General features: G+C 44.6%; 1 long non-coding RNA gene and 3 other non-coding genes across 4 annotated transcripts in view; 2 read left to right on the top strand and 2 right to left on the bottom strand.

Moving 5' to 3' along the window:
* Positions 1–12,476, bottom strand: part of LOC144670421 (uncharacterized) — a 918,626-nt gene that overhangs the window by 299,893 nt on the left and 606,257 nt on the right. The window lies entirely within an intron of this gene.
* On the top strand, positions 3,145–3,234 carry trnap-ugg (transfer RNA proline (anticodon UGG)). Its single transcript is given in 2 exon segments — positions 3,145–3,180; positions 3,199–3,234. It is a non-coding gene; the product is annotated as a tRNA-Pro (tRNA).
* On the top strand, positions 3,865–3,946 carry trnas-gcu (transfer RNA serine (anticodon GCU)). The gene has a single exon. It is a non-coding gene; the product is annotated as a tRNA-Ser (tRNA).
* On the bottom strand, positions 6,952–7,024 carry trnaf-gaa (transfer RNA phenylalanine (anticodon GAA)). The gene has a single exon. It is a non-coding gene; the product is annotated as a tRNA-Phe (tRNA).

The raw sequence follows: 12,476 nt of genomic DNA, 5'->3' as shown, positions 1-12,476 counted from the left end.
CTTTCTTGCGGACAGACCGCAGGTGTTCTGCAAAACGGTCGCCCAGTTTGCGTTTGGTCTCTCCAATGTAGAGGAGACCGCATTGGGAGTAACGAATGCAGTAGACTAAGTTAGGGGAAATGCAAGTGAAATGCTGCTTCACTTGAAAGGAGTGTTTGGGCCCTTGGACGGTGAAGAGAGAGGAAGTGAAGGGGCAGGTGTTGCATCTTCTGCGTGGGCATGGGGAGGTGCCATAGGTGGGGGTTGAGGAGTAGGGGGTGATGGAGGAGTGGACCAGGGTGCGCCGGAGGGAACGATCCCTACGGAATGCCGTCAGGGCGGGTGAAGGGAAGATGTGTTTGGTGGTGGCATCATGCTGGAGTTGGCGGAAATGGCGGAGGATGATCCTTTGAATGCGGAGGCTGGTGGGGTGATAAGTGAGGACAAGGGGGACCCTATCATGTTTCTTGGAAGGAGGAGTAGGCGTGAGGGAGAATGCACGGGATATGGGCCGGAAATGGTTGAGGGCCCTGTCAACGACCGTGGATGGAAAACCTCAGTTAAGGAAGAAGGAGGACATGTCAGAGGAGCTGTTTTTGAAGGTAGCGTCATCAGAACAGATGCGACGGAGGCGAAGGAACTGAGAGAATGGGATGGAGTCTTTACAGGAAGCGGGGTGTGAGGAGCTGTAGTCGAGGTAGCTGTGGGAGTCGGTAGGCTTGTAATGGATATTGGTGGACAGTCTATCATCAGAAATTGAGACAGAGAGGTCAAGGAAGGGAAGAGAAGTGTCAGAGATGGACCATGTGAAAATGATGGAGGGGTGGAGATTGGAAGCAAAATTAATAAATTTTTCCATCTCCAATATTCTCCCTCCACTTGGACCCCTCCCTCTGGATTATTACCTTCTCTTGATCTTTTCATTGAGAACTGTCGGCGTGACATTAGCCATCTCAATTTCTCTGTTCCTCTCACCCATTCTAATCTGTCTCTCTCTGAACTCACTGCACTCCGTTCTCTCAGGTCCAACCCCAACATTGTCATCAAACCCGCTGACAAGGGTGGTACTGTTGTTGTCTGGCGCATTGACCTCTACCTCACGGAGGCTGAGCGTCAACTCGCAGAAACTTCCTCCTACCTCTCCCTGGACCATGACCCCACCACAGAACATCAAGCCATTGTTTCCAGGACTGTCACTGACCTCATCTCCTCTGGAGATCTTCCTCCCACAGCTTCCAACTTGATAGTCACCCAACCTCAGACGTCCCGCTTCTACCTCCTACCCAAAATCCACAAACAGAACTGTCCTGGCAGACCGATCGTGTCAGCCTGTTCCTGCCCCACGGAACTCATTTCTCGTTATCTTGACTCGCTTCTCTCTCCCCTTGTCCAGTCCCTTCCCACCTACATCCGTGATTCCTCTGACACCTTACGTCATGTCAACAATTTCCAGTTCCCTGGCCCCAACCGCTTCCTCTTCACCATGGATGTCCAATCCCTCTACACCTCCATCCCCCACCAGGATGGTCTGAGGGCCCTTAGCTTCTTCCTTGAACAGAGGCCCAAACATCCCCATCCACCACTACTCTCCTCCGTCTGGCTGAACTTGTTCTCACACTGAACAATTTCACCTCTAACTCCTCTCACTTCCTCCAAATAAAAGGTGTGGCTATGGGTACCCGCATGGGCCCCAGCTATGCCTGTCTCTTTATGGGGTGTGTGGAACATTCCTTGTTGCAGTCCTACTCCGGCCCCCTCCCACAACTCTTTCTCCGGTACATCGATGATTACTTCGGTGCTGCTTCATGCTCTCGTCGGGACCTGGAAAAATTGATTAATTTTCCTTCCAATCTCCACCCCTCCATCATTTTCACATGGTCCATCTCTGATACATGTCTGTCCTTGGCTTGCTGCATTGTTCCAGTGAAGCCCAACGCAAACTGGAGGAACAGCACATCATCTTCCGACTAGGCACTTTACAGCCTTCCGGGCTGAATATTGAATTCAACAACTTTAGATCTTAAACTCCCCCTCCCCCCATCCCCACCCCGTTTCTCCCCCCCCACCTTTTTTTTTCAATAATTTATATAGATTCTTCTTTCCCCACCTATTTCCATTATTTTTAAATCTAAAACTAAAACCTTGTTAGTCTTTTCCACCCCACCCCCACTAGAGCTGTACTTTGAGTATCCTGTCTTCCATTCTTAATTAGCACTTTTCTTAGACAAATATCACCACCTTCAACACCTCTTTGATCCTTTTGTCTGTGACATTTTTTGATTATCTGCTCCTATCACTGCTTGCTTATCTCCACAATCACCACACCCTCAACTTCTCTCTCCCCCCACGCCCCCACCCCCCCCCACCTTAAACCAGCTTATATTTCACCCCTCTGCTAACTATGCTTCAGTTCTGCCGAAGGGTCGTGAAGGCTCGAAACGTTAACTGATTTCTTCTCCACCGATGCTGCCACACCTGCTGAGAATAAATTCAGAGTCTCATGGCACGTAGAAACGTTGTTTAAACTTGGCATTCGTTTAAATCGTGTGTGTTGAAGTGATGCATTCCCTGCAATGACTTCCCGGGTGTTCGAACCTGGTCCTGATTTCCGGAACTGCCACCACCTCGAGCGTAAAAAAAATGCTGCATTAAGATGGGCTCGTCCGGGAATAGAACCCGGGAGCTCTCGCATATTCATGCAACGAAAGTCCCAAAGCGAGAATCATGCCCCTAGACCAACGAACCACCTGCATAACAAAGCGCAAACAAGGAATCCTTTCATTGTCAGACAAAGTGCATCAATCATAAGCGAATTACAGTACATGCTGGAATTCTTTTCCAATGTTTTAGAAACCCCGGGGACGACTCCAACCAGTGGAGAGTTTCCCGCCTTACTTCCTTTCACTTCAGTTTCGCTGGAGTTCCTTGATGCCACATTAGGTCAAATGCTTCTTTGAACTCAAGTGCAGTCACTTGCACCTCACGTCTTGAGTTCGGCAGTTTTATTCAGGTTTGGACGAAGGCTGCAATGAGGTCAGGAGCTGAGTGACCCCGGAGTTTCTAAAACATTGGAAAATATTTCCAGCATGAACTGTAATTCGCTTATGTTTGATGCACTTTGTGTGACAATGAAAGGATTCCTTGTTTGCGTTTTCTTATGCAGGTGGCTCGTTGGTCTAGGGGCATGATTCTCGCTTTGGGATTTTCGTTGAGTTGATATGCGAGAGGTCCCGGGTTCAAATCCCGGACGAGCCCATCTTAATGCAGCATTTTTATTTCGTGCTCGAGGTGGTGGCGGTTCCGGAAATCAGGACCCGGTTTGAACACCCGGGAAGTCATTGCAGGGAATGCATCACCTCAACACACCTGATATAAATGAATGCCAAGTTTAAAGAGCGTTTCTCCGTGCCATGAGACTCTGAATTTATTCTAATGCATCAAATGAGGGAACTGTCTACTTGTGGATTCATGTGGGAGGCTGATTGCACTCAGTTTCAATCTTGACTGAAAGGACAAGCAGAGCTGGGAACCCCAGTGTTTCATTTTAATTTACCACATTTTAGGTGTGTTCCGGTGCTTGCAGTGAGCTGGGAGGGGTTTCTTTTTGCTACCAAATGCTTGTATGTTCCGGTCTTTCCGCGGTGGGTTTTCACACTGTGTAGAAACATGTTGGATATCAGGTTGAAGTGTTGAAGCGTTTCACATCAGTCGGTTTACAACAGTCCGTGATCTGATGTGATGCACATTTATTTTAATGACATAAACTACGTTTCCATCTTTACACATCTGGCCGAATATTCAGTGCTTTTACCAAAGGGGATCATTTATTTCAACGGTTCATGGATGCAAAAAGCATAGAAGGGGGTTTAATAGACCGCATTTTGCGACGAGGTGGCCGAGAGGTTATGGCGATGGACTGCTAATCCATTGTGCTTTGCACGCGTGGATTCGGATCCCACCTTCGTCGTTACTTTATCAACTGTTTCCGCCTTATTGCGACGATTTTGCAGAAGCTCTGCCTGGAATCACTGATGTGATTCTCCAACCCAAGTTATGAGGCCAGCTTGCTTCGGCTTTCCTTGTAAGATCTTGGATTCGATACTTTTGTTCACAATAACATGGAGATCCGACTGAGAGTCCATTCGACATGATATTTCCATCTCTCTCTAAGGTCAAACATTGGAGCAGTGGAAATATTCCGGGGACTTGGGTTCATTTCCCACCATAGTTGCTGATGGAAATTAAACTCAATAATTAAAACCTGCAATTTAGCACTAATCTCAGTGGTGGTTCTCGGATGTCTTCCCTGGTCTGGCCTCCATATGAGTTTGATCCTTAACTGCCCGCTGAGAAAGACACTGAGTTCAAGGACAGTTTGAGATGTATTACAGAGACTGGCCTTGCGAGCGATGCTCACATCCCCTGAAATAATGTTTTAAAAGGGTGAATGCGCACCTCACTGATTGGATCTTCCATCAGCCCCTGTAATGGACAGAAGTGTTAAATAATAAAGCGCTTTGTGACGTCAAGAAAAAGATCAATTCAGAACATCTCAGTGAAACCGAGGCTCAAACCCACATCTGCGAACAGACGGAAACCAGAATGTTGGCAGTTTTTACAGAGCGATATTGTTGAGCTGAATGTTCACACTGGAAGGCTGTAAAGTTCCTCATTGAAGGATGAGGCGCTGTTCCTCGAGCGAACCTTGAGTTTCATCGGAACATTGCAGGAGTCCGAGAACCGAGTGATCAGGGTGAGAGCCAGGTCGCCATTCATTTCGTTTCACCAGCTTGACTGTGTGGATGAGTTGTTGGACTTTCTGTTAATTTACCGCACATTCTTGGCTATCAGTTTTGTCGCAGGAAAATGCCACTTCAACACTTTCTGTCAAAAGTAACCCCATCTCAACTCTTACTGCCCTGAGAAACTGCCACTTATACATGTGATGACCAGTAATTGAAGTGAGCACTGCCTAACTTCCCTGACCGTTAATTCCCCCTGAGCTTCTTTACTAAGTCGAATTAAAGCTGAATTTCTGCAACTCCTATAACACAGCTAAAATATGGTCAAGTAATATGAAGCTGTAACCCTCCCGCCCAACCCACCAACATCCACCGCCACAACACGTCCCTCCCCTCAGTGCATCCCCCCAACTGCCACCACACTCGCCTCCCGGACCCACCACTCCACCCACCCCGGCCCCACAGACACCCCCAGTTCTGCCAGTCTGAATGTTCTTTCAGACAAGCCTACAACTCCATGTTGAAATCAGGCTGTGAACATTTCAACCCGATAGGGCTGTGTTCAAATAGGGTCACATGGTTTTCATGGTTCTGAAAGAAAACATACCTCGGAGACTGTTTTAAAAAGTTGACTTTTTTTTCCTTTGAGAAGAGAAGGACCAACTGCTTGATGTTGTCACGGATCAGTGCTGGGGGAGTTACTGTGGAACACTGACCCCATCTCAAGGACTGCACACCCTGACCTTTGCCTTGAACCATTGACGTTTAATGTTTGGCAAAATTGTCCCCTTTCTTAAGAAGGGTCATAAGGACTCGAAACGTTGACTTTGTATTTATTTCTCCCCACAGATGCTGTTAGACCATCTGATTTTCTCCAGCATTTTCTGTTTTTGTTTCTGATTTTCAACATCCCCATCATTTTGCTTTAATTTCCCCTATTTCTCTTTTTAATATCGTGGTTTTCTATTATGAGTGTATGTGTGTTTGTGTGTGTTTGTGAGAGAGGGAGAACGTGTGTGTGTGTGTGTTTGTGAGAGAGGGAGAGCGTGTGTGTGTGTGTTTGTGTGTGTGTGTTTGTGAGAGAGGGAGAGCGTGTGTGTGTGTGTGTGTGTGTTTGTGAGAGAGGGAGAGCGTGTGTGTGTGTATGTGTGTGTGTGTGTGTGACTTATGGTATCTCGAAAGATTAATTCGCATAATTTCAGATCCATACTGAATGTTCATAAGCTTTATTTTTCTATTCGAAAATACCTTTTTTTATAATAAACAGACAAATTTATGGTTTATTGAAATAATCCACTTTTAAACCTATTTTATTCTCGGGAACACTGGTGAAGGTAAATAATTGGCCATTTTGGTGAGTGAAATGAACATTTGAGCTAATGTTGCGACCTGTGGAGTAGTGGGACTAGACCAACGGCGCACTCCTCCCATCCCGCTCGTAACAGGGCGCTCACTAAGAAACTTAGCTCCAGGTCACTGTCGACTCCTTCTGTAAAGCAGATGACATATTGGGCTTCTCACTAAACATGCAGAAAACTAAGATCCGATACAAATATCCATGACTGACGAAGACCCCCAGAAACGGCTGCACACAAAGAGCTCTACTGAAAGGTCAAATTATGTTTTTTCAGTGAGTCATAGAAGTGCCCTTAGAGCAGGTTAAGCAGCATTTCCTGTGTTTCAATGATAAATTCGGATCTGAATTTAAAAGGAAAGGGTAAATATTTGTAATACTCATGAGCTCCGTCCGCCGCATGACAGAGGCGAGCTCATTTCTCGACCTAATCACTGAGAGACACAGACACAAAGAAATAAAAATAAACAAGAGGGAAACAACGGATTAATTTGATTCCAATTACGGTCCCCTGGTTAATGTTAAAAGAAGCACCATTGCAATGGATCAACAGACGGATTTTCAGGAATTTAAATTCCCAATGACCGATCGATGGACCAGAAGCTGGGAACATATGAGAGTTGCACGGTTGTTAGCATAGTTTAATGGGAGCTGAGTTGACCAGCGGTTTTTCATATGTTTTTATCAAGAAAGGTGAAACCGAGCTTTATTCCAGTAACGTGGACCAGCGGGCACAGAGCTGCCCGTGTGCTTTGGAGGAGGGCAAGTCTCCCCTCCCCTCAGAAGCTGCACTGGGTATCCCCAAAAACTGATGGCACTATCAGCTGGCAAATAACACGAGCAGCAGCTGCCCAGTTAAAAGGATTTGCAACTTGTTGCCGAAACCCGGGATTGAACCAGGGACCTTTAGATCTTCAGTCTAACGCTCTCCCAACTGAGCTATTTCGGCTGAGAGTATCTGACGATGGACTGCTAATCCATTGTGCTTTGCACGCGTGGGTTCGAATCCCACCTTCGTCGTTACTTTATCAACTGTTTCCGCCTTATTGCGGTGATTTTGCAGAAGCTCGCCTGGAATCACTGATGTGATTCTCCAACCCAAGTTATGAGGCCAGCTTGCTTCGGCTTTCCTTGTAAGATCTTGGATTCGATACTTTTGTTCACAATAACATGGAGATCCGACTGAAAGTCCTTTCGACATGATATTTCCATCTCTCTCTAAGGTCAAACATTGGAGCAGTGGAAATATTCCGGGGACGTGGGTTCATTTCCCACCATAGTTGCTGATGGAAATTAAACTCACTAATTAAAACCTGCAATTAAACGCTAATCTCAGTGGTGGTTCTCGGATGTCTTCTCTGGTCTGGACTACATATGAGGTTAATTCCTAACTGCCCGCTGAGAAAGACACTGAGTTCAAGGACATTTTGGGATGTGTAACAAAGACTGGCCTTGCGAGCGACGCTCACAGCCCCTGAAATAATGTTTTAAAAGGGTGAATGCGCACCTCACTGATTGGTTCTTCCATCAGCCCCTGTAATGGACAGACGTGTTGAATAATAAAGCGCTTTGTGACGTCAAGAAAAAGATCAATTCAGAACATCTCAGTGAAACCGAGGCTCAAACCCACATCTGGAACAGAAGGACACCAGAATGTTGGCAGTTTTTACAGAGCGATATTGTTGAGCTGAATGTTCACACTGGAAGGCTGTAAAGTTCCTCATTGAAGGATGAGCCGCTGTTCCTCCAGCGAACCTTGAGCTTCATTGGAAGATTTTGTGACTGGATTCAAACTCAAAATCCTGTCTCAATGACATCTCAAATAATGCTGTCGGCTGCTTGAAATCACAGCAGTTAAACTTTCTGCCTGATCATGAGAGCGATTGTGACGTTTACAAAACGAAATCATTTGATAAAATAGTTCAAAAACCATTAAGTTTGAAATCCTGTGAGGATAAGTCAAGTTATTATGAGAACTCTGCTGAGAAAGCTTCATTGGACAGCACAGAAATCAGGTGAAGAGTCTGAGTAAATCGACACCAGCGAACAAGTCAACATCAAAACTGAATCAACTCTTGTGAAGATCAGTGAGGAAAAGCTGAGTGCTCCGTGCACCATCAGCTGATCAAGTGGATGCATTGTCTGGATAAAGCGTTCTGTTTAGAACAGGATTTATTGACCTGAGTTGAGCAGGCACGTTATTGCAGAACAAATAAGTCACCTCTAGATTTCCCCTTGCAAACATAGAAACTAGGAGCAAACTTCTAGTTTGTTGATATATTGAATTCAAATAAACTGGAATTACAGTGCAAATGAATTGATATTCAGAATCAAATCTTACTTTCAGGTAAATTACGTGGAGCAATAATATTACAAACAAGAACTCAAGTGACCTGTGAGCTCAAACACAGAGAGAGTAAATTTCAGAGTGAAGACTTAAAAAATTCAATTATTTGCAAGTGAGGGTTAAGTGCAGAGGGGGAAGGAGCTGCTGTGTAATTTTAACCGAGATACTGCAGCAAAAGTACAAGAGGGAAGGAGTGGAACTCTCTAAATAACGAAAACTTTACTTAAATAGACAACTCATTTCAGTGAAATGTTGGGACAGCTGAGAGCTGTTGCCTACACATCCTGTGCTCTGTGGGAACTCCAAATAAGTCTGATGATAATAGCCAGATTCATAATACATTAGCGAACAAAGCAGAATACAGAAAGTGCAGAGGAGAAATGGAAAAAGGAAATTAGATCAGAAGGGAGAGCGTTTGAGAAAAGATTTGCAGTTAACAACCGAAAACACTGAAGATTTTTTACCAGCATAAGGGCAGTCACTTTAAGTGGGGCTGATTTGGAGATCCTGTCTGGGGAGAGGGCATGGCTGATGTACTAAATGAGAACATACAAACAAACTAATTCGCAGCAGGAGTAGGCCACTCAGCCCCTCGAGCCTTCTCCACCATTCATTAAGACCCTGTCTGATCTGATTGTAACCTCAGCCTCACATTACTTCCTACCCCCAATAACCTTTCACTCCCCCCTTTGTTATTCAAGAATCTATCTAACTCTGCCGTTAAAATATTCAAAGACTCTGCTTCCACGAGCTTTTGAGGAAGAGAGCTCCAAAGACGCTCGACCCTCAGATAGAAAAGAAATTCTTAACTCTGTCTGAAATGAGCGACCCCTTATTTGTAAACAGTGACCCCTAGTTCCAGATTCTGCTACAACAGGAAACGTGCTCTCCACCTCCACCCTGTCAAGACCCTCAGGATCGTAAAGGTTTGAATCTAGTTGCCTCTTACTCTCCTGAACTCCATGTGATACAAGCCTAACCTGTTCAATCTCACTTCATAAGACAACCGGCCCATCCCTGGTATTTGCCTCGTAAACTTTGCACTAAACCTGTCATCACAAAACAAGCGGATGCTGCTAATGTCATTGGTGGGGAAATTGGATAGGGTGAAAATAGATGAAGTGGAAGCTATCACAAGGCTGGCACCGCTCACAGTAGAAAAGCTGCTCGATCAACATCGGATACATCTTGGATTACTGAGGGAATGAAGGGTGGAAATAGCGGAGACTCGAGCCATAATCTTTCAATCCTCCTTGGAGATGGGAGTGAAGCCAAACAACTGCAGATTGTTCATGTTACATCCGTGTTTAAAATGGAGAGGGATAAATCCAGTAACTACAGAGCAGTTAGTCTCATGCTGGTGGTGGGGAAATGTTTAAAGACAATAATCCAGAACAAAATTCATTGTCACTCGGTAGAACATGAGTTGATAAATGATAACCAGCACAGATTGGTTAACAGAAAATCAGCACTGAAATACTTAATACAGCTCTTTGGTGACGTGTCAGAGAACATTGACCAGGGACGTGAGCATGATGAAGTGTGTCTGGACTTCCATAGGGATTTGAACAAGTCCCACATAATGAACTTGGTAAAATTCCAGCAGCTGGGATTAAAGGGGCAGCGACAGCATGGATACAAAATTGAATAAGGGACAAAAAGGGTAAAGTTGTGGCGAGCTCTGAAGAAGAGTCATATGGACTCAAACGTTAACTCTGTTTCTCTCTGCACAGATGCTGCCAGGGCTGCTGAGTTTTTACAGCATTTTCTGTTTTATTGTACATTTTAATAACTTCCAGCCTATATTCAAGTTTGCTGATAACACTAGGTTAGGTGACATGGTTAGTAGCGTATGTGGGAGTAGCAAGTTTCAAAGGGTCATTGACAGATTCAGTGAGTGAATAAAACTGTGGTCGGTGGTGGTCAACACTGGGAAGTGTGAGGTCATCCATCTTGAACTAAAGAAAGATCCGAGAATTTCCTAAACAGTCAGAATCTTGGGAATATGCCAGAGGAGCTGAGAGTGAGAGCTGAGTGAGACCGGAGGGCGGAGAAAGAGTCTGCATAGATATGTAGATGTTCAAGTGAGTGGGGATAAAATGCAAGTACAATGTAGTAAAATGTCAGAAATGTCTCTTCTGCAAGAAGCATAGGAGAGAGGAATTTTACTTAGATGGAGAGAGACTGCATAATCCTGTGGTACAGAGGCATCCTTGTACAAGAATTACAAAAAATGTTTAGATGACATTGCAGAATGCTGCAGTACAGATGGATATGGGTGCCTCTGTATAAGAATCATTGATAAAAAGTTATTATTTAGGTGCGTCAAATACTTAGGAGCGCATGCGAAATGTTGGTCTTAATTGCAAGGGGACTGGAATAGAAAAGCGGAGAAGCCTTTTTGCAACTGTACAGGGCATTGGCGAGACCACACCTAGAATAATTGGTGTTGATTTGGCCTGATTACTGAAGGATGGACATAACTTGCATTGAAGGCAGTTCCCGAGAAAGGTGACTGGGGTATCCCCTCGACTGAGGGGGTTTTCTAATGAAGTAGAGTTGATCAGGTTGGATCGAGACTCACTGGAATTTCGAATGACTTAACAATATGATAGTGAATAGTAGGTGGCCACACCGGCCATTTGCGTCTGTGCCAATTCTTTGGGGTCAATGGGCTGAGGGAATTGGCTCGGATGTGTTCACAGCATTTACAGCTTGTGTCCGTCTGTGACTAAATACCATGTTCAAGATTGAATTTTTGCATTAAGCTCATGCAAATAACGGACATGCTTGTGGGCAACAGAAAATGCTCCCTTTTGGCATTAATGAGAATGTTAATAGCAGAAGATGGTTTCAATCCATCGACCTCTGGGTTATGGACCCTGCACAATTCCGCTGCGCCACTCTGCTGCTTGGTCTTTAATGTCTACTGTTCCATTATAGTTTTAAAGTGTTTCACATGTTTAGAATATATTTCCTGCTGTGGAATTGTGCTCTCTGGTGTTGAGAAATGTTCTTTGTTGTTGTGTAAAATGCTTCCCTGCAGTACAAACGTGTTCCCGGTTGTACAAATATGATGGCCGAGCCAGCGAATCTCGTATCCATTGAATTTTTAAAAAAGTTCCGCTCTTGTGCACTTCTCAGCTCTGGCCAGTAGATGTCAGCACACTCAGAGAGCGACAGGACAGAGAAGAACCGTTCATATTTTATTGGACGGCGAAGGGAGGTATTTGTAATTACTAACGGTGAAGATGACATTTCATAATATTTTGTTATACCAAGCAGAAGTTATAATGTTGTGCTGAAACCGTCAGGTTGTAGTTTTGTATTTCAGCATGAGATACATTCTTCACTGGCCTTTTCTGGCCCATTTTGTAAATGTGGGATTCAATATCTATGTCACTCACTGGTACTGTGTGAAACTGAGAGACATTCTGAACCTGTCAGTCCTGGTTACTGTATGTGAGTGTGGAGACATTGTCAGTGGATCTGCCAATATGTTTGGATTTATTCTGTAACAGTCACTCTCTTGGACAGTATATTTGTGTTATATTCCATTCCTATCTGTATCAGTATTTTCTGATACTGAGAGAGGTGGTTTACATTCTGAAACTGATAGTGGAACTGCATGTGGAAGGATTTTGCTCCATCAGTCAGCTTCTGGTGCTGAAAGTGAGTGTTGGAGTCTTTCTGTGTCTCTCATTCTCTGGTACAATATACCTGTGTCATATTCAGACTGCATATTGCATTTTCTGGTATTGTATGAGGACACTTTTTGAGCCTTCCCGTAGAACTGCAGGTGTGCAAGTGTTATGTACTCAATCACTTTCTGGAAATGCAAATGAGTTTGGGACTCATTCTGAATCTTTTAATGATGTGTGTGTGTTTAACTCTATCAATCAGTACTTCTGCATGTGAACGTCGAAATCATTCTGAATCTGAAGTCTTTGGTGCCCTTTTTTTATTCATTCGTGGGATGTTGGCTTCGCTGGCTAGGCCAGCAGTTATTGTCCATCCTTAGTTGCCCTTGAGAAGCTGGTGGTGAGCTACCTTC

The sequence above is a fragment of the Cetorhinus maximus genome, chromosome 31, assembly GCF_964194155.1.
Source record: "Cetorhinus maximus chromosome 31, sCetMax3.hap1.1, whole genome shotgun sequence".
NCBI classification, from domain to species: domain Eukaryota; kingdom Metazoa; phylum Chordata; class Chondrichthyes; order Lamniformes; family Cetorhinidae; genus Cetorhinus; species Cetorhinus maximus.
This window is presented reverse-complemented; position numbering and strand designations above follow the sequence as displayed.